This window comes from Schistocerca cancellata, chromosome 1, assembly GCF_023864275.1.
Source record: "Schistocerca cancellata isolate TAMUIC-IGC-003103 chromosome 1, iqSchCanc2.1, whole genome shotgun sequence".
In the NCBI taxonomy this organism is placed as follows: domain Eukaryota; kingdom Metazoa; phylum Arthropoda; class Insecta; order Orthoptera; family Acrididae; genus Schistocerca; species Schistocerca cancellata.
The window spans coordinates 75,304,093-75,325,794 of record NC_064626.1 but is presented as its reverse complement, the minus strand read 5'-3'; the positions used below and the strand labels follow the sequence as shown (position 1 = coordinate 75,325,794).

At 42.9% G+C, this 21,702-nt stretch overlaps 1 protein-coding gene across 1 annotated transcript in view; it reads left to right on the top strand.

Moving 5' to 3' along the window:
* Window positions 1-4,194: 4,194 nt before the first annotated feature.
* Window positions 4,195-21,702, top strand: part of LOC126165285 (GTPase Era, mitochondrial) — a 64,061-nt gene continuing 46,553 nt past the window's right edge. The window contains exon 1 of the mRNA XM_049920307.1: window positions 4,195-4,245. The gene's annotated coding sequence lies outside the window, so the exon portion shown is untranslated. The remainder of the gene's footprint in view (window positions 4,246-21,702) is intronic.

Below are 21,702 nucleotides of genomic sequence, written 5' to 3'. Positions count from 1 at the left end.
GCGTGTGGACCGGGCTTAAGGCTATGCACTTGAGGATAGAGAACTATATGAGCGCTCACTGGTTGTACGTTGCCTCGTCATACTGGATTTGAACGCAAAGTTTGTTTCCAGTTTCTTTATTCTTTATTTAGTTTTCAGCAGCTAACGGACTTGTGACCAGTTAAAAGGTAAATAACTGAAATGTAGAACAAAACATAAAGTGATGACATAAAAGTGTACAGATACAAGTTTAACAAACGACTTTCAAAGTCGTTGATTGGATGCATGCACGTATAATATTGCGCAATAGGTTTTGATATTTTTTTTAAAAAAAAGATGAAAGAACAGTATGACAACATTAACGATTAACAATGGTGTTGTGGCATACATGTGAATACTGATACACATATACGATTAAAAAACGTGTTCGGCATTCTCTGTAAAATTTTGCAGGGCAGTCGAATCGAGTTAACTGTTCTGGCGCCACAAATTTAAGAAGTAAAACGAAAGGAATAGGAACAATAGAGACGCAAGTATTGAATGCCTAAATTGAAATAATTATACATATAAAATGCATAATTAACATAACACGATTATTAACATAGCTCCCGGTGTTGCTCGCAGTTGAGTAAAGCAATCTGCTGCATGCGCTACATCGCGGGCGACTCTTATCTTGATTTCACAACCTCAGCGGAGAAGAAAGAAGTGCGGGAGAAGGTCAAGTCAGAGCTCTAAGTGCATTTATCAATAAAAAAGGCTTATTACAAACATGTCGCAGAGCGAGAGGGTACACATCCGTGATCGTGGTCTCGTAATGAAGGAGCGCACGGTTTAAACCACGTTTTGAGCATCCGATTCTGTGGTGTTCGTGGCTTTGCCCAACGTGGACGATTTCTTCTTCTCGCTCTGTCCCTGCCGCGATCATTCTGTTGTCACTGAAACTACAGCTGAGAACGAGATGTAAAACCTTGCAAAAAGAAAAAAGAAAAAGAAAAACGTCCGGGAGGAAAGAAAAGCAACTTCACGAGAAATACGTAAAAGCGACATGAAAGGAAAACACAACGTCTCATTTGAAGGTGGAGAAATGATGCTCAAACTAGAAATCAAATACGATTCTTTATCTGTAGAAAAAGTTGATCCGAGAACAACCAACTATATCAGACAGCCAACAAACAGGTAAGAAGAGAATCATCTTTCTCGGGTTTCAAGCTCCTCTTGGTATTTTTCCCTGTTTGCGATTTAAAAGTTGCTTTGTTTTGAAATTCATCTTATGCAAACACTGTTTATTTATTTTTATTCAGTTAGACACATCTCGACACCCAGACACGTCTCGACACCCATATGATACCATATGATACCTTCTATAGTTCAAATTTATTTCAAAAAAGTGTAATACAAAGTTTATAATCATTTATCTACTGTAGGGCTAAAACATGTTCATTTTATTTGGTTTGTTTCGATCGCTCACCTGATAATTACATTGGTAGTGGAACTGCATTATTATTGATAGACGAAATGCATATGGTATAAGTTCTAGACCTACAGTAGATAAATGAGTATAAATTCCATATTACACTATACTGAAATAAATTTTATCTAAAGAAGATAACACATAGGTATCGAAACATGTCTTAGTGAATAAAAAGAAATAAAGTGTTTGCATAAAGCGGATTTCAGAACAATCCAAATTTTAGGTAAGAAGAGTAACTAGGAAAGCGGAGACAACTGCCTGGAATGAAGTCCATAAAAATCTACATACAACAGATGGGGCTACAACCTTTTTTCCAAGTACTGCACTAACAACAAAGAAGGCGAACCAAGGATTGCACCTAAATTGTGCAAGTAAGGCAAGAAAAGTTGGATTCGTACTTCGAGGTGGGGAGTAATAGAAAAAAACAATGAAAAGTGTATTTGCGGAAACTAATGACGGAAAGAAACAAAAAGACTTCTCTGAAGACGGTAACAGCCGTCCAAACATTGCGTGGGATGTATCATGGAAAGAAGAGACAACACTCTTGAATAAAAGCAAACATTAGTAAGACAGATGGTCCAGAGGAAATATACGAGGAATGTTGGAAGTGTCTGTCTGTGACAGGAATAGATTTATAGTGGAACTCGATGAGACTGTTCTTTAAAGAATAGTGGGTTCCATGTGCAGATGTGCCCGTTTACGAACAGAAAGGTGACACACAAGATTGTGCGAACTCTTACATACCACGAAAGTATGGGAAAAGATCGTGAAAAAGCTGTTCAGAGACGGAACATCAGAGCAACAGTTTGGTATTATACCTCAACGTCTACAGAAGTTGGGCAAAAATATGAAAACTCTGCGAGAAATGCGTGCTTGGACATAAATGCTGATGCTGGCCAAGCCTGAAGGTTGCGCTGCTGTATTTGGTCACTGACGGCCCCTGTACAATGTCCTCAACACGTTTCAAGTGTCAATCGTGGTGAGAACAGCGTTTTGTGTTGTTGAGAGCACAATTATGTCGGAGCTAAGTGAATTCGAAAGTGGGAAAATTGTTGGAGCTCGTATGTTGGGTGCTTCGGTAACCAAGGTAGTCGAAGTGTGTGGTGTTTCAAGAGGTACCATATCGAAGATTTGAACGGCGTACAGAAAAAGCAGGAAAACGTCATCCGCTTAGTCACAGCGCGGACGAAAGTGAGTGTTCAGTGTTAAGCGACGGACGGTTATTAAAAAGAAGTATGACGAAAAATAGACGACAGCTGCAAAAGTCTCTGCATCTCTACATCTACATCTACATCTATATTTATACTCCGCAAGCCACCCAACGGTGTGTGGCGGAGGGCACTTTACGTGCCACTGTCATTACCTCCCTTTCCTGTTCCAGTCGCGTATGGTTCGCGGGAAGAACGACTGTCTGAAAGCCTCCGTGCGCGCTCTAATCTCTCTAATTTTACATTCGTGATCTCCTCGGGAGGTATAAGTAGAGGGAAGCAATATATTCGATACCTCATCCAGAAACGCACCCTCTCGAAACCTGGTGAGCAAGCTACACCGCGATGGAGAGCGCCTCTCTTGCAGAGCCTGCCACTTGAGTTTGTTAAACATCTCCGTAACGCTATCACTGTTACCAAATAACCCTGTGACGAAACGCGCCGCTCTTCTTTGGATCTTCTCTATCTCCTCCGTCAACCCGATCTGGTACGGATCCCACACTGATGAGCAATACTCAAGTATAGGTCGAACGAGTGTTTTGTAAGCCACCTCCTTTGTTGATGGACTACATTTTCTAAGGACTCTCCCAATGAATCTCAACCTGGTACCCGCCTTAGCAACAATTAATTTTATATGATCATTCCACTTCAAATCGTTCCGCACGCATACTCCCAGATATTTTACAGAAGTAACTGCTACCAGTGTTTGTTCCGCTATCATATAATCATACAATAAAGGATCCTTCTTTCTATGTATTCGCAATACATTACATTTGTCTATGTTAAGGGTCAGTTGCCACTCCCTGCACCAAGTGCCTATCCGCTGCAGATCTTCCTGCATTTCGCTACAAATTTCTAATGCTGCAACTTCTCTGTATACTACAGCATCATCCGCGAAAAGCCGCATGGAACTTCCGACACTATCTACAAGATCATTTATATATATTGTGAAAAGCAATGGTCCCATAACACTCCCCTGTGGCACGCCAGAGGTTACTTTAACGTCTGTAGACGTCTCTCCGTTGATGACAACATGCTGTGTTCTGTTTGCTAAAACCTCTTCAATCCAGCCACACAGCTGGTCGGATATTCCGTAGGCTCTTACTTTGTTTATCAGGCGACAGTGCGGAACTGTATCGAACGCCTTCCGGAAGTCAAGAAAAATAGCATCTACTTGGGAGCCTGTATCTAATATTTTCTGGGTCTCATGAACAAATAAAGTGAGTTGGGTCTCACACGATCGCTGTTTCCGGAATCCATGTTGATTCCTACGTAGTAGATTCTGAGTTTCCAAAAACGACATGATACTCGAGCAAAAAACATGTTCTAAAATTCTACAACAGATCGACGTCAGAGATATAGGTCTATAGTTTTGCGCATCTGCTCGACGATGTCGTACACGCGATGTCGTACACGCGAACCTTGTCAGCACGAAAACAACACGAAGGGAGTACCATCAGCAGGGACTGCAGGGCGAGTGGAATTCCAAAACTAATTATCAGCGATGCGAATGTCCTTAACAGCAGAACGTGGTGCGGAAGCCTTATAACCTGGACTATGGAGCAATGGAAGAATTAATTTGTTACGGTGAGTCTTGTTGCACACTGTTTCCAACTTCCGGCCGAGTTTAAGTTCCAAGAGTGAAACATGGCGGGCGTTCAGTGATGATTTGGTCAGCAGTATCGTGGTATTCCTTGGGACCTGTGGGTGCTTTGGAAGGTCACATTAATGCCAGTGACTATGAGACCATTTTGGCTGATCAGGTATATCCCATGGTACGAGGGTAATATCAAAAGTAAGGTCTCCTATTTTTTTATACACTACTGGCCATTATAATTGCTACACCACGAAGATGACGTGCTACAGACGCGAAATTTAACCGACAGGAAGAAGATGCTGTGATATGCAAATGATTAGCTTTTCAGAGCATTCACACAAGGTTGGCGCCGGTGGCGACACCTACAACATGCTGACTGAGGAAAGCTTCCAACCGATTTCTCATACACAAACAGCAGTTGACCGGCGTTGCCTGGCGAAACATTGTTGTGATGCCTCGTGTAAGGAGGAGAAATGCCTACCATCACGTTTCCGACTTTGATAAAGGTCGGATTGTAGCCTATCGCGATTGCGGTTTATCGTATCGTGACATTGCTGCTCGCGTTGGTCGAGATCCAATGAGTGTTAGCAGAATATGGAATCGGTGGGTTCAGGAACGCCGTTCTGGATCCCAACGGCCTCGTATCACTAGCAGTCGAGATGACAGGTATCTTATCTGCATGGCTATAACGGATTGTGCAGCCACGTCTCGATCCCTGAGTCCACAGATGGCGACGTTTGCAAGACAACAACCATCTGCACGAACAGTTCGACGACGTTTGCAGCAGCATGGACTATCAGCTCGGAGACCATGGCTGTGGTTACCCTTGACGCTGCATCACAGACAGGAGCGCCTGCGATGGTGTACTCAACGACGAACCCGGGTGCACGAATGGCTAAACGTCATTTTTTCGGATGAAGCCAGGTTCTGTTTACAGCATCATGGTGGTCACATCCGTGTTTGGCGACATCACAGTGAACGCACATTGGAAGCGTGTATTCGTCATCGCCATAGTGGCGTATCAGCCGGCGTGATGGTATGGGTTGCCATTGGTTACACGTCTCGGTCACCTCTTGTTCGCACTGACGGCACTTTGAGCATTGGACGTTACGTTTCAGATGTGTTACGACCAGTGGCTCTACCCTTCATTCGATCCCTGCGAAACCGTACATTCAGCAGGATAATGCACGACCGCATGTTGCAGGTCCTGTACGGGCCTTTCTGGATACAGAAAATGTTCGACTGCTGCCCTGGCCAGCACATTCTCCAGATCTCTCACCAACTGAAAACGTCTGGTCAATGGTGGCCGAGCAACTGGCTCGTCACAATACGCCAGTCACTACTGTTGATGAACTGTGGTATCGTGTTGACGCTGCATGGGCAGCTGTATCTGTACACGCCATCCAAGCTCTGTTTGACTCAATGCCCAGGCGTATCAAGGCCGTTATTATGGCCAGAGGTGGTTGTTCTAGGTACTGATTTCTCAGGATCTATGCACCCAAATTGAGCGAAAATGTAATCACATGTCAGTTCTAGTATAATATATTTGTCCAATGAATACCTGTTTCTCATCTGCAATTCTTCTTGGTGTAGCAATTTTAATGGCCAGTAGTGTAAGTACCTGTTTATTTCTATATGGCTTACATCAGTTTACAGCTTGAACATTTAGCTATTTTTCGACATAATCACCATTTCTGTCGATGCATTTTTGTTGACGCTGTGGCAGTTTTTGTGTGCCCATGTCATACCAGCTCGCCGCCATGCTGTTCAGAAAGTTATGAACCTCTTCTTTCACCTCGTCGTCGGAGCTGAATCGCTTTCCGATCAAATGTTCCTTTAATCTAGGCAACAGGTGATAGTCTCTGGGCGCAAAGTCAGGACTATAGGGTGGCTGGGTGATTATGTTCCACTGAAACTGCTGCAGGAGAGCAACGGTTTGCCGAGCGATGTGTGGGCGAGCATTGTCATGGAGAATGTGTACGCCCTTGCTCAACATTACTCTTCTCCGGTTCTGAATTGCCCGTTCGAGTTTTTTCAGAGTCTCTCAGTACCCGTCAGCGTTAATTGTGGTCTCAGCGAATCAGCTCCGACGACGAGGTGAAAGAAGAGGTTCACAACTTTGTGAACGGCATGGCGGTGAGCTGCTATGACATGGGCAGACAAAAACTGCCACAGCGTCTACAAAAATGCATCGAAAGAAATGGTGATTATGTCGAAAAATAGCTAAATGTTCAAGCTGTAAACTGATGTAAACCATTGTAGAAATAAACAGGTCTATGTACTTATAAAAAAATAGGAGACCTTACTTTTGGGATAACACTCGTACAATGTTTGTTCTGCAATGGGGATGCTGTGTTCTAACATGACAGGCCCCTCTTCACACATCTCGCATCGTCCAGGTCTGGTTTTTTGAGCACAATGATGAAATGTAGCGTTTCCCCTGGACACCACAGTGACCAGAACGCACTTTTCTTAGTCACGTAGGGTAGCCGCATGGTCCGAGGTGCCTTTTCACGGTTCGCTCGGCGCCCCCAGTCGGAGGTTCGAGTCCTCCCTTGGGCATGGGCGTGTGTTGCGTGTTTAGCGTAAGTTAGTTTAAGTTAGATTAAGTAGTGTGTAAGCCTAGGGACCGATGACATCAGCAGTTTGGTCCCATAGGAACTTAGCACAAATTTCCAACTATTATTGAGCCTTTGTGATCTGCTTTAGAGAGAAGGTCGGGTGATCGCTATCCACTACCATTATCGTTACCTGGGCTTGTCACTTTTTTATAGGAAGAATGGCATAATCTTCCCTTGAAAACCATATAAGACCTAGATTATCAATACTGAGACGACTGGAAGCAATTTTCAATGCCAGCCAGTTTCTGCACCGTATTAGGCATGATGGTGTGTCCACATTACTGTCGACCCCCTGTACATCTCCATCTAAATACACTCCTGGAAATGGAAAAAAGAACACATTGACACCGGTGTGTCAGACCCACCATACTTGCTCCGGACACTGCGAGAGGGCTGTACAAGCAATGATCACACGCACGGCACAGCGGACACACCAGGAACCGCGGTGTTGGTCGTCGAATGGCGCCAGCTGCGCACCATTTGAGCACCGCCGCCGTCAGTGTCAGCCAGTTTGCCGTGGCATACGGAGCTCCATCGCAGTCTTTAACACTGGTAGCATGCCGCGACAGCGTGGACGTGAACCGTATGTGCAGTTGACGGACTTTGAGCGAGGGCGTATAGTGGGCATGCGGGAGGCCGGGTGGACGTACCGCCGAATTGCTCAACACGTGGGGCGTGAGGTCTCCACAGTACATCGATGTTGTCGCCAGTGGTCGGCGGAAGGTGCACGTGCCCGTCGACCTGGGACCGGACCGCAGCGACGCACGGATGCACGCCAAGACCGTAGGATCCTACGCAGTGCCGTAGGGGACCGCACCGCCACTTCCCAGCAAATTAGGGACACTGTTGCTCCTGGGGTATCGGCGAGGACCATTCGCAACCGTCTCCATGAAGCTGGGCTACGGTCCCGCACACCGTTAGGCCGTCTTCCGCTCACGCCCCAACATCGTGCAGCCCGCCTCCAGTGGTGTCGTGACAGGCGTGAATGGAGGGACGAATGGAGACGTGTCGTCTTCAGCGATGAGAGTCGCTTCTGCCTTGGTGCCAATGATGGTCGTATGCGTGTTTGGCGCCGTGCAGGTGAGCGCCACAATCTGGACTGCATACGACAGAGGCACACAGGGCCAACACCCGGCATCATGGTGTGGGGAGCGATCTCCTACACTGGCCGTACACCACTGGTGATCGTCGAGGGGACACTGAATAGTGCACGGTACATCCAAACCGTCATCGAACCCATCGTTCTACCATTCCTAGACCGGCAAGGGAACTTGCTGTTCCAACAGGACAATGCACGTCCGCATGTATCCCGTGCCACCCAACGTGCTCTAGAAGGTGTAAGTCAACTACCCTGGCCAGCAAGATCTCCGGATCTGTCCCCCATTGAGCATGTTTGGGACTGGATGAAGCGTCGTCTCACGCGGTCTGCACGTCCAGCACGAACGCTGGTCCAACTGAGGCGCCAGGTGGAAATGGCATGGCAAGCCGTTCCACAAGACTACATCCAGCATCTCTACGATCGTCTCCATGGGAGAGTAGCAGCCTGCATTGCTGCAAAAGGTGGATATACACTGTACTAGTGCCGACATTGTGCATGCTCTGTTGCCTGTGTCTATGTGCCTGTGGTTCTGTCAGTGTGATCATGTGATGTATCTGACCCCAGGAATGTGTCAATAAAGTTTCCCCTTCCTGGGACAATGAATTCACGGTGTTCTTATTTCAATTTCCAGGAGTGTATATTCTCTGCAGTCCACTGTGAAGTACATGGCAGAGAGTACTTAGCATGGTACCACAAGTTAGGGTTTCATTCCTATTCAATTGTGTATGGAGCACGGAAACAATGACTGCTGACATTTTCCCGCGAGCCTTGTAGTTAACTTAATCTTACCTTCTCGGTAGGAGGATCAAGAATATCTCTAGTTTCTTAATTTAAAACTGGTCCTTGAAACTTTGTAACTAGGCTATTACATAGTGCTTGGCACCTTTATTCAAAAGAAAAGGAACAACAGAAGTTATATTGCACCCCGCTAGCTTATGGAAAACATCGAGAGAATAACTAGGTACGTATGTTCTTTGTAGTTCTAGAGAAAGTATATGATCGAATGCCGCAGAGGAAATACGGAGTGATTCGAGGAAGAAGTTAGCGCTAGAGCAGTATCTATTCTTAGTACAAGATATGTAACAATGTGATATAACAGATACCATTCCGAGTTATCTTGGTTCAGGGGCCTACATAAAGACCCTGCACAGTACAGCCCCTTGCAGTGCTGTCAGTGTCTCACATAGTTTCCCATTCTATGTTATGGCAAGTGCTGGGGTACCCTGGTACCCATCAGGCAGTGCCCTAGAAACTGTTCTGGATGCAGTTCATCTGTACTGGCAGGCCGAGGACAAACACCAGTATTTACTGCAGCCAGAGCCACGTTTATCAGTCATACTCCTCGCCTCCGGTGCTCTCTGTTCATCAATCAATCATTCCCATCACAAAGCAGAGCCTTCAAGGATGTGGAACGACTGAGCTATACGTCAATAGGCAGAAGTAACTTTACTTCTGTAAAGTATGCTCAAACCGAACCGTGACCAGCGCCACTCTACTTACACAACAAAAGTGCTCTGGTGTAACCACAAGTGCCGGAACGAAGATGCGGAACGCAAGAGCAGAGAAGGCGGTGAGGAGACGGCGGCCAATGGTGCACTGAATTGGACCGCGCCGTGCCAAGAGCGACACCTGGAAGAAGGGAATATAAGCATCGCTCCCGCTAGCCTTGGCCACTCAGATCGGCACCAGATCGCGGACTTTAGTTGTCAGTGACGTGTGTCAACTTACCTGAACAGTTCATATATTAGGGACTCTAAATTGTATTGCCTGTCGCTCCTCGTTTGCGACGACTACTTCTAAATCTTCAGAGTTAACTATTGTCAATTGATTTATACGAGGGTGAGTCAAATGAAAAACTTAAATATTTTTTAAATATTATTTATTGAGCAGAAGTGGTACAAAGCTGTATCACTTTTCAACATAATCTCCCCCACGCTCAATGCAAGTCCTCCAGTGCTTACAAAGTGCATAAACTCCTTTAGAAAACAATTCTTTTGGTAGTCCGCGCAACCACTCATGCACGGCTTGGCGTACCTCTTCATCAGAACGGATCTTCTTACTTCCCATTGCATCTTTGAGTGGTCAAGACATATGGAAATCGCTTGCAGCAAGGTCTGGTGAATATGGTGGATGAGGAAGACACTCAAAATGCAGGTCTGTGATTGTTGCAACTGTTGTACAGACAGTGTGGGGCCTTGCATTGTCATGTTGCAAAAGGACACCTGCTGACAGCATCCACGTCGCTTTGATTTGATTGCAGGCTGCAGATGATTTTTAGGAGATCTGTGTATGATGCACTGGTGACAGTGGTCCCTCTAGGCATTTAATGCTCCAAAATGACGCTTTTTTCGTCCCAAACGAGAGACAGCATAACCTTGCTTGCTGATGGTTCTGTTCGGAACTGCTTTGGTTTTGCCTCGTTTTGCCTCGTTGCTCGCTCTCTTCGTTTCCGGTTGGTGGAAGTGAAACCAGGTTTCGTCCCCAGTAACGATCCTTGCAAGGAAGCCGTCACCTTCTCGTTCAAAGCGCCGAAGAAGTTCTTCACAAGCATCAACACGTCGTTCTCCCATTTTAGGAGTCAGCTGCTGCCGTGGCACCCATCTTGCAGACACTTTGTGAAACTGGAGCACATCATGCAGAATGTGGTGTGCTCACCCATGACTAATCTGTAAACATGCTGCAATATCATTCAGTGTCACTCGGCAGTTTTCCTTCACTATGGCTTCAACTGCTGCAATGTTCTGTGGAGTCACAACTCGTTGTGCCTGACCTGGACGAGGAGCATCTTCCACTGAAGTCACATCATTTGCGACCTTCCTACTCCATTTGTAGACTTTCTGCTGTGACAAACATGCGTCACCGTATTGAACCTTCATTCGTCGATGAATTTCAATAGGTTCCACACCTTCACTGCGCACAAACAGAATAACAGAACGCTGTTCTCCCCTGGTGCACGTCGGAAGGGGGTTGGCCATCTTTATACTGATATTACGATGAAATGTGTGCATCTACACTATGCTGCCATCTACAGGCTATTCTGCACGCTGTTTGTAGCACGCTTACCAACTTACAGGATAACGGCGCGAAATTTCGATTTGTTATTACATATTTAACGTTTTAATTTGACTCACCCTTGTATAAATAAAGCGACTAATGTTATTTGTTTGAATTGTTGTATAGCATTATGAGAACTCTGCATCCCTTAGGCACCCTATTAGCGACGAGTGGGCAAGACCCCACAAAAAGCATGGTAATCAATTGCAGATTAACATACACTATCTGATCAAAGGTATTCGGACATCCTTTAATGGACATTAACATGGGCTGTGTCCACCCTTCACCTTTATGACGGCTTCAGCTCCGCTGAGGTCACAGTTACGTGTCTGAATGTCTGTGGAGCGCTGGCAGCCGAGTCTTCCTCAAGAGCCCAAACCAGAAAAGGTAGTGATGTCGGACACTGGAGTCTGGAACGAAATCGACATTCTAACTCGTCCCAAACGTGTTCCATGGAGCTCAGGTCGGGACTCTGGGCAGGTCAATCCACTTGGGGAATGTTATTGTCCACAACCTATTGCCTCACAGATGCTGATTTGTGACAATGTATACTGCCAGGCTGATACAAACAGTTATCATCTCCCAACTGTTCGTTTGCTATATGCAGTGCATATTGTTGTTGTTGTGGTCTTCAGTCCTAAGACTGGTTTGATGCAACTCTCCACGCTACTCTATCCTGTACAAGCTTCTTCATCTCCCAGTACCTACTGCAACCTACGTCCTTCTGAATCTGCTTAGTGTATTCATCTCTTGGTCTCCCTCTACGATTTTTACCCTCCACGCTGCCCTCCAATACTAAACTGGTGATCCCTTGATGCCTCAGAACGTGTCCTACCAACCGATCCCTTCTTCTAGTCAAGTTGTGCCACAAACGTCTCTTCCTCATTAGTTATGTGATCTACCCATTCTTAAGCATTCTTCTGTACCACCACATTTCGAAAGCTTCTATTCTCTTCTTGTCCAAACTATTTATCATCCATGTTTCACTTCCATACATGGCTAGACTCCATTCAAATACTTTCAGAAACGACTTCCTGACACTTACATCAATACTCGATGTTAACAAATTTCTCTTCTGCATAAATGCTTTCCTTGCCATTGCCAGCCTACATTTTATATCCTCTCTACTTCGACCATCATCAGTTATTTTGCTCCCCAAATAGCAAAACTCCTTTACTACTTTAAGTGTCTCATTTCCTAATCTAATTCCCTCAGCATCACCCGACTTAATTCGACTACATTCCATTATCCTCGTTTTGCTTTTGTTGATGTTCATCTTATATCCTCCTTTCAAGACACTATCCATTCCGTTCAACTGCTCTTCCAAGTCCTTTGCTGTCTCTGACAGAATTGCAATGTCATCGGTGAACCTCAAAGTTTTTATTTCTTCTCCCTGGATGTTGATACCTACTCCGAATTTCTCTTTTGTTTCCTTCACTGCTTGCTCAATATACAGATTGAATAACATTGGGGAGAGGCTACAACCCTGTCTCACTCCCTTCCCAACCACTGCTTCCCTTTCATGCCCCTCGACTCTTATAACTGCCATCTGGTTTCTGTACAAATTGTAAATAGCTTTTCGCTCTCTGTATTTTACCCCTGCCACCTTCAGAATTTGAAAGAGAGTATTCCAGTCAACATTGCCAAAAGCTTTCTCAAAGTTGCAAATGCCAGAAAAGTAGGTTTGCCTTTCCTTAGTCTAGCTTCTAAGATAAGTTGTAGGGTCAGTATTGCCTCACGTGTTCCGATATTTCTACGGAATCCAAACTGATCTTCCCCGAGGTCGGCTTCTACTAGTTTTTCCATTCGTCTGTAAGGAATTCGCGTTAGTATTTTGCAGCCGTGACTTATTAAACTGATAGTTGGGTAATTTTCACATTTGTCAACACCTGCTTTCTATGGGATTGGAATTATTATATTCTTCTTGAAGTCTGAGAGTATTTCGCCTGTCGCATACATCTTGCTCACCAGGTTGTAGAGTTTTGTCAGGACTGGCTCTCCCAAGGCTGTCAGTAGTTCTAATGGAATGTTGTCTACTCCCGGAGCTTTGTTTTGACTCAGGTCTTTCAGTGCTCTGTCAAACTCTTCACGCAGTATCATATCTCCCATTCCATCTTCATCTACATCCTCTTCCATTTCCATAATATTGTCCTCAAGTACATCGCCCTTGTATAGACCCTCTATATACTCCTTCCACCTTTCTGCTTTCCCTTCTTTGCTTAGAACTGGGTTTCCATCTGAGCTCTTGATATTCATACATAGAGAACCACTTGTATGAATATCAAGAGCAGTGCATATAATGCGTTCATATCCTTGAGAATTTAGCGTTTTACTTAAACCCAGTGAGAGACCCATACACAGTAACCACGAAAGACACCCCTCACACCCCCAAACCATTACATCCTCCTCCACACTTCATGGTTGGCTCGCTAGATACTTGTCACAAGCCGCGGAGTGGCGCTAGTCGCGACTCGCGGGTCCAGCGATATCTATTACGGACCGTGGTCGATATCTGCAACCCCTAACATGTGTGGTATCGAACGTTGATACCACATTCCTCCCCCGTAAATCTGAGAACGGAAGTTGACTATGGCTTACGAGCGCTGAGTGGAGGACCCCATGTTGACGTAGTTGAGGAAGTGGGGAGCCTGACCACAGGCTGTCATTGGGACCGAGGGGAGACAGGAAACGCCTGGAAACCTGCTGCAGGATGCATGTCAATATGAGGTGTCTGCGCTTCAGCAACAATGGGAGAAGCCGCCCTCCATCGGGTCGGCGCACCTGACCGGCAACAATGACTGGAAACCAGGAAGTGCATACTGTTCTACGGCGGTGGACGGCATTGTAACTGGAACGTCACTGTACCCTATCACAGTTGAAGGCACCTGGATCATCAGGTCATCAGGTCGCCGCAGAGATGCTGTGGGTGACTCGGGCGCGAGACATGGCATTTGCGCTGGCCTGCCGTCGTGTGGCAATGGCGAAGCTACGGGCGCTGGCACCCAGGGGCGAGGACAGCAAGGAAGACGTCCCCGCCGGCCGGTGTGGCCGAGCAGTTCCAGGGGCTTCAGTCTGGAACCGCGCGACCGCTACTGTTCCACGTTCGAATCGTGCCTCAGGCATGGATGTGTGTGATGTCCTTAGGTTAGTTTGGTTTAAGTAGTTCTCAGTTCTAGGGGACTGATGACCTCAGATGCTAAGTCCCGTAGTGCTCAGAGACATTTGAACCGCTACACGTGATGGCAAGCAACGTTCTACAGGTATTTGCCAAATCCAAGCCATTCCTTCGGATTAACAAACGATATTCATCTACTGTCCAACGGTGTTGCTCCTTACACCACCTCGAGAGTCCCTTAGCTCTGACTACAGAAATGTGTGGTTTTAATTCTGTACATACAGTCACTGTGCCACCTGGACTAATCGTAGCACACTGGAACTCACGAGTGGTTCCTTCTGCTCATTTCAAGTGATTTTTTTTACAACAACCCGCCGCAATGATCGACAGTCCCTGTCCATCAGTAAATGATGTCTTTCTGGCCACAGTTTAGCTGTGATTGTTCCTTCGCGTTTCTGTTTCACAGTCGGGTCACCAGCAGTCGACTTGGGCAGCTTTAGAAGGGTTGAAATGTCCCTGATGTATTTGTCACTCACGTGACATCCAATGACTAGTCCTCATTCTACGTGACAGCATTCCTGACAGGCCCATTTTGCTGTACTCCATCTCTGCTGACAATGCAATACTCCTCGCCTCCTTTTATACTGGTGGGTTTAAGCTATTTAGGTATAAGAAAAATAACATCACTAAAATAAATATTCAAAAAATAAAAGTTAAAAGATAAACCTTAAAGTTAGAATCGCTTCTATTGGCACCTTGTGGTCAGTTCTGCATAACATATGAGTGCCTGGTTATTTTTGATCAGACAGTGTGTGTACGAGGACCAGTCAGAAATAAATTCCTCTTTTTTGCTCCTTCATTGGGTTGGCAATGTAATAATCATAAATTTGGCGCACTTCCACAAACCTTCTCCTAGAGGTCGCTCCTATAACAAACAGCGTCATATGTCAACAGACGAGCCATTCTGCTCTGCCTTTGGTGTTGCTATGGAAGAACTCAATTTTTTTAACAGCTGCCCAGAATATTATTCTGTGGTGCAACAGTATACAAACAAGGCAGAAGCAGTATTTTCAGACGTTTAGAATGGTTCTACCAGAATCCCTGCATTTAGCTTGCTTTATTATTCTGATAATCTTTTTCTGTATTTTAAATGTTTTTTTTTTTTAAATTGTGGAATTCTCCCTAAGGTAATTCCTTTTTTTTTTATAAATTGTGGAATTCTCCCTAAGGTAATTCCGTACATCAGTAGTGACTGTATATTTACATGGTACATTGTCACCACCAACAAGCATCATGTATTTGAATTGAAAATAACAGTATACAGGGTGTTCCAAATAATGTATACACTCTTTGAAGCTGAACATCTCTTTAATAAAACGGGTTAGAAATACAATTTTAGTGGTGTTACATGCCTCATGGTCTGACAAATGTTCAAACTGGCGTCTGTACATCACAATACACTGTTGACAACGACTTTGTACTGAGCGACATGGCTACTTTATTGTTTTCAATGGAATAGCATCACAGGCTTTCTCAATTTGCTCTCTAAGATCATCCAGTATGTGTGGTCTCGCAGTCTAAACTGTGTTCTTGAGAGTACCCACAGAAAGAAGTCTAGACGAGTTAAATTTGGACATCGAGTGGGATACTCCATAATCCCTCTTCGTCCTATCCATCTGGCATGGAATGTACGATTGAGAAATACTCTCACATCCAGGTGAAAGTGAGATGGCGCTCCATCCTGTTGAAAGTAATAATCTTCATTTCCAAAGACAACGCTAAGACCAGGAGTTATCATTTCCAAGTGCGAGTCGCCCGTGACAGTGTTTCCAAAGAAGTACAGCCCAATTAACCCTCTAGAAGTCAGACCACACCAGACTGTTACTCTTGGTAGATTAACATGCCGTTGCTCTGTTATGTAAGGATTCTCCCTGGCCCAGTACACGCAATTATGGCATTTAATTGTTCCATCAAGTTTAAACGTCGCTTCATCTGACCAAAGAATTCGATCTTGGAAACGTTGCTCTTCTTCACATCTGTTAATGAACCACTCACAAAATTCGCTTCGCATATCAGGATCATCCTCGTTAAAGTTCTGAGACCGCAAAATTCTATGAACACTGCTTCTGCAGATCTCAGTCTCACGAGAGTATTGCCTCACAGATTTCATTGGAGATCGTGTGTATGACTGGATTACTGCATCAACATTCTCATTGTCTGTTGAACTTCTCTTTCGTCCGCTGTGTCCCTTCTTCATATCGTGCACCATTCCTTCGACTTCAAACTTATCTCTGATTCTTGTAATTGTTACTCACGTCGGTGGTGGTGTTCCAGATTCAACTCTCCAACGTCGACCTACTGCACTCACATTCTCCTGTACACTTTAGCACCCATTTCCGTTGCTCAAACGATAACGCCATGTTTGCTGACAAAATCACCGTCTAAATTATTACCCATAAAAATTGTATTCCTGTCTCCTTTAATTAAAGAGATATTCTGTTTCAAAGAATGTAAACATTATTTTGGGACACCCTGTATGTAACTGCATTCGATTTTTTATTTAGGTTCTTAAGGTGCATTCTCTGGAATATGTATGCACACAAATTTTATATGACTCATATTTGAAGGATTGTTTCCTTCAGTGGTGAAAACAGGGTTTGCAGGATGGAGGTTTTGTGTAATGTGAAAGTTAACTGCTACATTTTTTTCTAAAATTTATGATAAGCCTGATGGGCCTGAACCACTGTGCTAAATTTTATATTACCCAAGTTGCAGTTTCCTGCAGACTTCCTTCAGTGGGTGATCTAATTAGAATACTAGTATCATCTGCCAAGAGTATCATGGTTCTATCATTCATTGTATTAGCCAAGTCATTTACAGAGATCAGAAATAGGACATGTCCCAGAACAGACTCTTGTGGAATTCCATAATCTATATTTTCTTGTTTTTTCTTTTTTTCTGCCTTTTGCTGTAAAAACTAAATGATGTGTCTGCTTCTTTGTCATTTCGTTTTATTTTTTTAATAATTTATTGATGATCTTTGAGATATGATTGGCTCAATCTTTTCGACTGGCCTCTAAGTCTGTAATTATTTATGCTAGAGAAAGTCGTTATCAGTAACATCAAAGGCTTCGCTAAGATCAAGAAAACAAAACAATTATTAGGCCCACATTGTTTATCACCCTCAATTATTAACGTTTCATTTAAAAAGGCAAACGTTGCTGACTGAGTTGGCTTTCCAGCTCTGAACCTGTACTGTAAGTCATTTACCAGCATTCTTCATTTAGCAAAGCTGTTAATCTTCTAAGAAACATTTTTACATACTTTTGCTGAAACCTGAAAAGCAAAAAACTAATGTATAATTAGCAGTTTCACATTTGGAGCACTTTCCATGCAGAGGTGTTACTTTAGCAGTTTTTAATCTATTTGGAGATACACCACTCTACAGTGATGAATTTACTATGTCTGCTAGTGGATGTACAATAAATGCTGCATTAGCTTTTACTATAGCATCTGTTATTTCATCAGCATCCATTCAATATTTATTTAGATAGTTCCTCAGGTGTTGCCAGATACGCGAATAATATATTTGCACAATTGTTACCAGACTGCGCCCTCGCACTGGCTGCCTGTCATGATGTACATTCATCTGTCACTGTGCTATATTCGATAAACAATGGTTGAAAGCACTAGCCACTTGTCTGGGATCAGTTAGTTTATCATTATCTTAATCAGTTCTGTAGCCCAGTGAATGAAGACGACAAACAGTCAAACAGGGGAAAAAGTTCGTCTAGTAACAAATGTTTGTACAGTAGTAGCCTGCAGTGGGAGGAATAACACAATAAAAATTCTGACTGGGAGGTTTGAGGGTGAGGGTGGCAGAGTTTCTAAAGGCCACATTTTTATGTTTTTCTTCGTTAACTAAAAACAGTGTCTTATAGCGAAAATGTTTCCCTATAGAAAATTAAACTACATTAAATGTCCCACAGAAAAGGTTCTATTAATTTCTTTAGTTCTAATAGTTTCATGTTACAGGGGATGGGAAATTAGTAGATTATTAAAAATAGTGTTTTATTTGTGTAAAATTTATGTTTATTGTTAAACGAAGTGGGTAAAGAACAAATATTGAGTGTGTGTACCGCATCTGAGTGCAGTAAAATCGTATTGAGGGATAAATTTTGTTCTGGAAGTGTAACAGTGTTGGCAGTGGGAGTGAGGGGGAGGGGAGAGTAAAAAGTGAGGCAACGCACGTCACCACATTGTGGTCATACACTTCCTTTCTTCATATATCTGCAAACTGAAGAGTGAACTGGCGATTCCCATCTCTCCCAACCCTCCTACACCACAAGAAGCAACTACATGGTGTTTCACAAAGTTATACTGATCCATCCAGCAAGTGCCTTATGAATCACAGGCGATGCAGTGCACAGACATATCAAGAACATGTTATTTTCCACAACTGCGTTAACACTATATGGATCACAGATATGAGTGCTAATAATGCTTACCCAAGAATATATATGGACAGAATCTAAGTAAGTCTCTGCATACTGTTTCTACACTGCTAGAGGGCAAACTGATTCTTAGTAACCCTGCTGGCAGCTGTAGTGTTTTTCTGGGAAAGGCAACTTCCCTCACCAGGAGCTTTGCTCGCTTTTCAGTTTACAGGCGGAGTAGCCTATACCTCATCCAGAATTTCCTGTTCAGTTCTCTTATGTTAACAGACAAAACAACTTCACTGAGTTCGTTCTTAAACAATTCATTTATTTTCAGTTCATTAAATGTGTACTTATTTGTGAGTGCATCTTACGCTGAATGACTGTAGTAAATCTGTAGTAACGTCTTTCAATTGCTCAGATGTCGAGGAATCAGTAGTCAAGTCACAACATGTGATTATAGTTTTATTGGGAGAGTCAATTTTTTCCAAAAGTTTCGCCATGTGATTTAATATTTTTTTATCCATATGGTGACCTCCAAACAACAATTGCATTTTGCTTTGGTAATTAAACTGCAGAGAGTTCTGTATCTTTTTCACTGGTCAGATTATTATATTCAGTTACACTGTCGAATTCAGTATTTTCTCTGCATCTATCATACACACAGCTACCCCATAATTTAATGTTTCCCTACAAAAAATGTTTGTAAGTTTGAGTTGGGGGAGATATGTCAGCTCTAACATATCCTGATTAAGTCAGTTTTTTTATAAAGCATAGGACAAAAATAGCATTCAGATCCTTTAACATTAAGACCATCTCACTAAGTTCATTGGTCAGAGACTGAACATTTTGATGGAGCAATTTAAAATTAGGTACAGGCAATATATTATTTATTGCTTGACCTCTTACCTCACATTTTTGCACTAGTGTCTCTGGTGGGAAAAATCTTGATTTTTCCAGGAATGGTAATCCTGGCGTTTTCCTTTTGGCTTGTTAGTTCACTAGATGTGGGATTCTGCCTTTCTTCAGTAGATGTTTCCAATTTCCACTTTATTATAGCCGCTCTTCACCCCAAAAAGCCTTTGGTGCGTGTGGCTTCTGCTTGCTGGTGACCATCAATAGGTGAATTTCCTTCTGGAGCTCGTAAAAGTTGTGTTTCATTCATCCCTGTCTTTTTTGTTTAAGCTACATGGAAATTAGCGCTTGACTTACGATCTGATTGCTTGCTTCTGTCCTTTTCGGTTTAAACCACTTATTAATTTGCTTCTTGTACTAATATCCGAATTGTATGATGTTATTGTCAATGTTCGTGTAGTACAAGAAATAATTAAGATGGCTTATTCTCAGTATCAATGGTAAATGCAGAATACTCAATTCTACTAAACGTAACGATGTTCTCTGATATGAAAGATTGCAAATTAGAAAGTGCAACACCATTAAAGCCACCTTAATGGAGCTTTACTATTTTCAATAAGAAGAAATTATCTTTTTCTTGAGCGCCTTGGCCCCACACACTTCAGATTTCTGGGGGCCTGTCGTTATTGGAATATTATGTTTCACGTACCTTTCGTCGTTTGCAGACGCGAAGTGCCACTCTGCAACAGGAAGCTGAAATGCTGTGTTAAAGTGCACCAAAATCTTGACGGTTACGTGAAAGGCTTTGATTGTTGTACGAGTAATGTTAATTTCTTTTCAACTGCGAGTTTATGCAGTCTAGCATTTTTGTGTTTAACATATTAGACATGAAATGTAGCAAATCTAAATGTCACGCACATTAAAATCCGACCAGCTTCATTGTACTGTTAATGAGTAGAGACTCTGGGCTTTCTGTGAAGTTCGCATTGAAAACTTGCTATAAAACTGATTAAAATTATTTGAAAGCTATTTTCAATTTACATCTGAATTACAATTATTTTTTATGTTGTGAATCGTGTGAGACCTGATCCGTGCTGACTGGTCTAGGCTAGCACAAAAACTTTCTGCAATGAAATATTAATTCACTTTCAAGTGAAACACTTAAGCAGTGAGTGAGTTCCTATTTTTAAGCCGTGTGGCGTAATGAAAAACTTAAAATTATTTGCTTGCCCGTAATGGCGTCTTTGAAACAAAATCAGCTCAGAATATGAAAATTGCAAATTGTTCAGTAATGATTATGGGATGCTCTTCCCTACATTATTGAAAGGAAAACACAAGTTAACACATTTATAGAATTAACGATTAGTATCATAAGAATGCTTTTCTTACAGTATTAGTAACAAACACATGCCATTCTCATCACGAATCGTCAATGTCGCCCTTCTACAATCAAGAAGAAAACTAAGAGTAGTTAGTTTCTTCTCTTTCTTCCTCGTTAGAGGACTGTCTATTCATTTTTATCTTTGTTCACAGATTATCCTTGAAATACATAGTTTTCTTATTAATAGTAATTTTCATTGTTCTTTTTCTATAATATTTTAAAATATTTCACTGCAATAATCACAACACATCGTCTTTATGACTTTTATCAATATTTTCGTTATTACGATTGTTTTTATATCGTTACACTAGTTTCGTAAAGTTTCACAATGACGCCATGGGGATGGCACAGACTGAATGACGTCTTTGCAACTTACACAAAACACTTTTTAGGCCTACTTTATGCTTGTTTGCCACTTATTCCGTTATCCACATCTTCACCTATAACTAATCAGCCAAGAGAATTACAGTATAAATGAAGACGCAGCAACGTAATTTAAGGATGCAAAATTAAAACATTTTTTAAAATCTTAAGAACTAAATAACATTAGTTACATAATACACAACATCGTTTTTCTGTGTTTCTTAAAAAATTTAAAATCCAAAAGACTAACAAGTAAAGATAAAAGAAAATGTAAATAGATAATTAAATTATGCTGAGAGGGACAGTGATATACACTACAAAGGGGGAGAGCACTTTCACTAAAAAGCTGGAGTGCACTATCGGAAAAATGCTTGCAGGGGAGGAAAACAATGGATGTTGTGTAGAGAGGTAGGGGATAAGTGTAAAGACAAGGCTATTGGAAGATGTCTTTGAAAATGAAGGCAGGTGTTAGAATGGATAGCGGGAATATGGATAGTTGAGATGGATTTGGTGGGTGGGCAGG